We start from the raw sequence: 8,249 nt of genomic DNA, 5'->3' as shown, positions 1-8,249 counted from the left end.
TTTAATTGAGGAGTCTTTTGATATCTGCCAGAACACATGATTCTCTAGGAGGTAACGAACTTCTAACATACTTTTCCAAATAGATGAACACCTGGGAGTTAATTCAACCGTCCAAAAAGAATTACCCTTAAGATATTTTGCAAAAAGAAGTTGCGTACTCAAAGCATCTTCATTAGTTAAGAATCTCCAGACTAATTTGCACACCAAGGTTTGGTTAACCCATTCTATATTTTTGATTCCAAGACCACCTTCCTGTTTTTCTAATCTCATTGTATCCCAATTTATGAAGTGCATCTTCCTTGTATCATGAGAAAGCCCCCACCAGAAATTCCTCATTATTCTATCGATTAAATCCGTAACTCCCTCGGGAAGAATACAAAAACCCATAAAATAGATGGAGATTGCAGATAAAACATTCATTAACAGAACAGTTCTTCCTACTGCAGTTAAAAAGTGTTGTCTCCATACCGCCAATTTAATGAGAAATTTTTCTATAAAACTCAAAGCTTTCAATCCTATAATCAAATTTAAGCAGGTAAATACCCATATACTTATCATCTTTCAACATTTCTTTGACTCCCAAATCATGAATAACAGTTAGCTTTCTCACAGCCGAAATTCCTTTGCTGAAAAAGATGGAAGATTTACCATAACTGATCATCTTCCCTGATAAGTCCGAATAAATGGAAAGAATCTCTTTTAGGTGGAGCACATTAATTCTGGAATTTTCACCAAAGAAAACCAAATTGTCTGCGAACATTTTATGAGAAATTGTTGGTGCCCATTGGTTCAACTTATAGCCCCGATAAAGACCTTGATTCTCAAAATGTTGCATTAAGATTGACAAGCCTTGAAAGAAGATAATAAAAAGACTTAGAGATAAAGGGCATCCCTGGCGAATGCCTATTTCACTTTTGAACCAACCTTAAGGACCACCATTGATGTTTATTGAGAAAGTTGCAGAGGTTACACATTCCATAATGATATTATGAGACTTGCCATGAATACCCATCATAGTGAAACAATTACAAGAAGGGAATTCAACCCTTTTGTCAACAGAAAATACCAGAGGAAGATTTCTTTACGTGCATTACAACTTGGTTAACAAGAAAAATAGTATCTCGCACTCGAGCTCGTTGCACTTAATATCGTTGACCTGAAAGTGTCTAGTGGTGTGCCCGTATATAAATATGCGGACTTTTATCTCGTAGTCGTGATCTACATTTTTGATTTTTGCTCTTCTTTTTAGCAAATTTCTTAATATTATCATATGCATATTCGTCGTGGTTTTTTCATCGAAATAATCAAATTAATAAGTACAAATACACATAGATTATTCAACAATGAGAAGTCATTCCGCTTCTTCTCCTTCCAAAGGATTTCATTTTTCTGCCAGTACTTCCAATAATGCAATAATAATTCTGCTACTACAGTATATTTTAGCTTTTTGGTTACATTATGTTCTGGTTCCATTCTATACCCGTCCGATATGTTAATAACAATTCTATACAAGACGCCATCAATTCTGTCTCGCCGGACAATTCAGAATTTGTTTTCATATTGCTTAAACCAGGAAGTTACAGGTACTGTTCGCCGTTGTATGGTCTCTTTGACAAATCTTAAATGACAGTTCTCTTTGAATCCCATAACAATTAAATTGTTGTGCTTACATAACAGGGAAAAGATCGTCTTTGTCACGCTTAGTGGCATGTACGTAGATACTACGATCATAACTTGGGATGAAGGAGGAGATATTTACCAGTCTCCGACATTCACAGTCTTCGCTTCTTATTTTGTGGGAAGATATCTTACAATTCAGGTATGCTGTTGATTTCTTATGTCAGTTAATATTGGTTTAAATTATCAGATGAAGTTCCGAATTTCCTCAGAACAATCTTTTGACTGAAAATTGAACCATGGTTGGGACCAAGCAAGAAAGCGGTCGCACTGAGAGTATCCGGAGATAAAGCGGAGTTCTATGTGTGCAAAATTCTTTCTTATCAAGACAGTCTCTTGGATGCCCATGGAATGTGTTGGAACAATTGCTGGATTATGCCTTTACAAAAAATAAAAACCAAACACGAAACAAATGTTATGGCTGAGTCGCGGCCTAGGTCGCTTTTTTTAAGACGTTTCGCGGCTCTGCCCAAGATTGTGCAAGCAGTTCTTCAATTGCGCGTCGTCCCCAGGATAAAACAGCCGAGATCAATCTCTTACACAATCACTCTTGCACGGTGAGAGGATGTGCAACTTCTACACTTTCATTCTTGCTCAGAATCACTCTTATAGAAAACAAAAGTGTGAGATTCCGAATATTCATTTTTATTTTCCTAACTCAAAAATGTAAAGAGAAAAAACTCTCTCAATAGAAAAAGGTTTTCAACAACATTCTAAATTCCTTTCATCAAAAATTGATTTATAATAGCCAAAGAATTAAATGAAATACATGAATAAGATGTTAATTAGCATCATTAACCAATTCAACAAAAAACGGTTTTTGACATTAAAAATGAAATAAATTTATTCTTTAAAGGAATAATAAATGTCATAATAAAACCATTTAAATGAGACACTAAATTATTGGAAATAAATAATGTTTTTAAAACATATAATCCCAACAATCCCCCACTTATATTTTTCAAAACATTGAGCAAGAACATATAGAGTTGTGCATAAGGAAAGGTGTCTCGCGGCTTGAACCTTTACGTAGTGTTAATAGGCTCTCTTAAAATCTGACCATAGAGTGAACATAAATCTTGAACTCTATGAGATAAAAAGATTGCTTAACACACACGACTATACTAGTGTAAATTCTAAAGCCAACACATTATGGCTCTGCGCTTGTATCCCAGTTTAATGAATGATCTAGAGAACTTCCCATGTTCTCATAGAAAGCGGCCACACTTTCACATTCATATAGGTGAGTTTATCAAGAGTACTCCTGAAAGTACCCCACTTTAAATAGAGATATAAACATCATTAAGAGTATAAAATTTTAAAATAAAAAATTAAACTCAACCTTTACTCATTTCAGGATATCATGCCGTGGGATGAATTCTTCAAAAATATGATTCTCGCATCTCCATATCATCCATGAATTCGTCTAGTCCCTTTTTTGAACCTATTTCTAGGTTGGGTATCCATCACAGATGACTCAATCTCAATGGGCATCAACCTCATCCCTAAAATGTATTCACATCTTCTTATCAATCCTTTCGTCAAAGGACTAATGAAAACTCTTTTTAGACACTAAATAATCCATTCTCATAATATCAACTCTTATAGTTGTCGTTACATTCTCAATTCTTGCAATAGCCGCTGTACTATCACATTGGATTAATATGTTTGTTCCTCTATCTATTAGAGGATCGAATCGCTCCATCCCTTATGGGATTCATCTGAAAGGATGTCCAATCAGCTTCACAATATCCTTAAAGGATTGCGGTAACCATTTAGATAGTGTATTTCTAGGTGTAAGGTGTGTTTGAAACACCTCATAACCTTCTCAAAATTTTACCAATTTTCCATACTAGGATTGGTAAATCTGAATATAAAACCCTCACTATGGAAGTAATATAATAAATCCCCACTACAAAAAATACTTATATATAGCCAATCACGTAGCAAAGAAACATAATGAGCTACCACACTCATGTCTAGTGCAATCACACACAATCTCAAAAGCATTAGCATTAAACCAAATGAGTGAAAACTAGTTTACATTCGGACTATATATATATTTCTATCTCTTTTAAAATTCTATTTTCATGGAAATGAAAATAGATTCAAAGAAAGAAAAGAAAATTCATTTCAAAAACATACACCATCTTCACTCAAGTCTTTCATGTCAAATAGTAAATTAAGCATGTTCTCAATTTCATTTTCATCCTATAAGTTAGAATAAAAATTCAATAAATCACTTATGCAAACAAAACAAAGAGTATTGTGCATTTCACTTTCATCAATTCTGAAATCATTCTAATGAATAAAGTAAACAAATTTTTTTAAAATTATTTTAAAGTTGTTTTCAGAATATAAATGATAACTTATCTAACTTATATAATTTCTTTTATTGTAGAAATTACACAGTTTTTCCATGCTTGGTTTACATAGATTCTCATCTTTAACTTACACAAAAGTATATATTTTTACTTATGACTATAACAAATCATACATCATAAAAACATATCAACAAAACAAGCATGAATGCAAGTATCAACGATTTCTGTTTGCTTGTCTAAAAACAATAGGCTCACGAATTTATTTGTCCAAAGATTAATTTTTTTTTGAAGAACAAAGTTAATTTCTATTAGAAGTTATCTTTCAAATTATAAGCAACAAAATATTCATGATTAAATTTTAGTCTCACTACATATGCTTTTCTAGGTACATTCTTAGTGAATTACTTTTCACCTTCATTTTTCTAGTTCCTCAAATTTGAATCAAAGTTGGTAAAACATAGGATATGGAACCCCCACTATTATTTGACTCAACTAAGAATTTCAAATCAATATCCAAAGATCTCAAAATTGTGAAAAACTAATGAACCAATGATTTAAACCCAAAACGTTTTGCACAATATAGAGAATAAAAATTCAAACAATTTTTGTGAAAACAACATTGCTTAATTCACTACTCAAAAGATCATATTTGATATCAAGACAAGTTACTCGAAGCGTCTTTATAAAATTCTCAACTATTTTATTTCATCCAATATCATTGCAAGTTGCGCAAGATTTCAAAATATACATGCTTTTATGAGTTAGGTAAGATTACATACATGTTACTCAAAAAATTCACCAAGTTTATAAGAAAATATAACATGCTCACATTCATTACTAACTCATTGATTTTTTAAAAGCATGACAAAATCTCATATTTCAAATATTCATAATTCAATTCATGTTATGATAAAATTGTAATATAATATTCAAACATTTTATCTATAACATATTATTTGTAGTAGTGAAGGGATCAAATTCAACAAATTTCTAACATCAATCATGTTTATAATAAGATATGCGAAAACTAATTCTCGCTCATTTCGAAAGTATGAAATATTTAACAAGATTGTTCTACCCAAAGTAAACTTTGAGATCGTACCAAGACCGAAAGCCCTAGTGATTTGAGTAGATATCACCACCATTTTCTTTCAAACAATTTGGTTCAAACTTTGAACCATAACCTATCAAAACAAATATGGTGTAAACCAGTATATACCAACCTCTCACCGTATCCATAATTCACATGAACTTAGCTGAAAAGCGTTGTTAATAACATTTGATATCCTTGCAATTCCGCGCAAGAATAGCAAATAACTTCATAAACAATAGTATATTCATTTCTTGGTGAGAGTTCGTATTCACATTTGTTTTGAATAGGTTTCTAATTCTTTCGTTTTTGGTTCCATATCAAATTCTATCTCATAAGTTCCAAACTTATATGAGCCACACGTTTATTTTCATACACAATAATTCTCAATATCTTGTTTCCCAAAATTTTATTCTAAGATTGAAAAATCAATTTAGAATGCCATTATTTGATCACTACAATAACTACAAATAGTTCATCAACCATACCTCAATTGCTTTTAAAGCTCAATTGGTAATAAACCATTGTCCACTCTTTGCATACCAACAAACAAATCAGCAACCCCATTGCTCCACACATTGATTAATAACCAGCAAATTTTATTTCATTGGAAAATAAAAACTTGCTAAAGTAGGTGAATTCTCATGCACCCGTCACAATCATTCACATGTGAGGATTCGATACCAAAAATAAGTAAGGTATGCACTTGAATAATTACTTAAAAATCAATTAAAATATAGTACTCCGAGTTTCTCTTAAATTTCAAACAAAGATTCAAAGTTCTGTAGTTATAACATCATATATTTATAACTCTCTATCAAAAATTTCATCAAACATATGTGGTGCACTAGTTTGATTACTAACAATAATCTTCTTTTTCATTACCAAAACAAGAGTATGAAGTACTAGAATCAAAACATGAATTTTAATGTAATTTCTTACATCTCTTATCTCACGTATCATGTCTCATATTTTGGACATACATACACAACAATTTCGAAATCACCACGTCTCTCAAATTAAAAATCCAAACAGGAAATTTCAAAATGGGTTTTGAATATAAGTTCATGATTTACAAGTTTCATCTTACACATAAACCCAAAATATCAACATAAAGATCAGAAAACCGAAACTAATCAGGATTAAATTTGTACCCGTCAGAAATTTTCAGCAACGTTATGCAGTTTTGTAAAATACTTTTCGGACTCCAAAAATTCTGATTTTCGACAAGGATGATTCTTATGATGTCTTGTATATCTAGTAAAAATTTCTAAACCCAATTCATTTTCGTGTAGGATATAAAAATAAAACTCTACAGCTTGTTAAAGATATTTGTCTATCATCAATAACATTTTTCTATGTTAGGTATTCATGATGAAAAATTTTATTCATATTACAACCCTAGTCCAACAAAATCATACATAAAATTTAACTTTAGGTATCAGTAAACCTAAAATATTCAAGCATCATATTAAATCGTCAAAGAAAAATTATACCGTTAATAATTCAATAAAACGAAATAAACAAAGATACTTATCGCGTTTTAACATTTTTTTTCTTTTGATTTCCATGGCATAATAAACGTCTTAAAATTGTTGGAACAATTACTGGATTATGCCTGCACAAAAAATAAAAACCAAACACGAAACAAATGTTATGGCTGAGTCGCGGACTAGGTCGCTTTCTTTAAGACGTTTCGCGGCTCTGCCCAACATTGTGCAAGCAGTTCTTCAATTGCGCGTCGTCCCCAAGATAAAACAGCCGAGATCAATCTCTTACACAATCACTCTTGCACGGTGAGAGGATGTGCAACTTCTACACTTTCATTCTTGCTCAGAATCACTCTTATAGAAAACAAAAAGATGCTCACACTTTTGTTTTCTTTCCGAATATTGATTTTTATTTTCCTAACTCAAAAATGTAAAGAGAAAAAACTCTTTCAATAGAAAAAGGTTTTCAACAACATTCTAAATTCCTTTCATCAAAAATTGATTTATAATAGCCAAAGAATTAAATGAAATACATTAATAAGATGTTAATTAGCATCATTAACCAATTCAACAAAAAAAAGTTTTTAACATTAAAAATGAAATAAATTTATTCTTTAAAGAAATAATAAATGTCATAATAAAACCATTTAAATAAGACACTAAATTATTGGAAATAAATAATGTTTTTAAAACATATAATCCCAACATAATGCATTATTACAGGGATTGTTACATAGAAGGATGAACCGATTTCATTTGCGGAAATGCTGCATCTATTTTCGAAGTAAGCAACTTAGCCAGAGAATTCAATGACTTCTCACAATTCATGGTTCTCATTTGATGAATTTATTAATGCAGAGATGTCATTTGCATTCACTCTCGAAAGGAACAGGCACAATAACGGCACAAAGGAGGGCCTCACCAGAAGAAAACACCGGATATGTATTTCTAGGGTGCAGTATAACAGGGGTAGGAACAGCACTGTTAGGAAGACCATGGGGGGCTTACTCTAGGGTCATCTTTGACTTAACTTACATGCCGTACCATGTCATTTTACCTGTTGGTTGGAATGACCGGGGTGATCCGACCAAACAAAGGTACATATTCTGGTCTATCTAAAATTGCTTTCGCAAATTGATGTTCTGCTCTTAGTAATTGTGATTTTGTGTTTGTGAATTTCAGTACTGTGTATTATGGGCAATACAATTGCTACGGAGGAGGAGCAAATGTGTCAGGAAGAGCAGAATGGTCGCATGTGTTATCAAAAAATATTCACATTGACCACACTTAATCACCGTGTCCATAGGCTTTTGGTCATGGATTTTTTTCACTCCAAAAATGTGGCATCAGGTGCCGTGACAAAGATGTACCTTTATGGCTACATAAACTTTGAGTGACTATAAAATATGATTTACCATGGCCGTAACTCTATAACCGTGTCTATATGGTACTCATTACTTTTTCTGACGTTAAGCATTTTCACTATCACCATGGCCAAAGGATCCTTATAGGCACACAATTTGAAGTTTACCTTAAAGTCACATGAATTATATTTTAGCCATGGCTTTTGTCATCAATTGGACACACAAAATTCATTTTATCATGCCAATTCATGAGTTCCACTTACTTTACAGCCACAATAATTTTTCTAAACCATGTCCATCTCTA

General features: G+C 32.1%; 1 pseudogene; it reads left to right on the top strand.

Annotated features, from left to right (window-relative positions):
- The first annotated feature begins 394 nt into the window (after window positions 1-394).
- LOC113315370 lies at window positions 395-7,872 on the top strand (annotated as a pseudogene).
- The last annotated feature ends 377 nt before the right edge of the window (window positions 7,873-8,249 follow it).

Source organism: Papaver somniferum, chromosome 10, assembly GCF_003573695.1.
Source record: "Papaver somniferum cultivar HN1 chromosome 10, ASM357369v1, whole genome shotgun sequence".
Lineage (NCBI taxonomy): Eukaryota > Viridiplantae > Streptophyta > Magnoliopsida > Ranunculales > Papaveraceae > Papaver > Papaver somniferum.
This window is presented reverse-complemented; position numbering and strand designations above follow the sequence as displayed.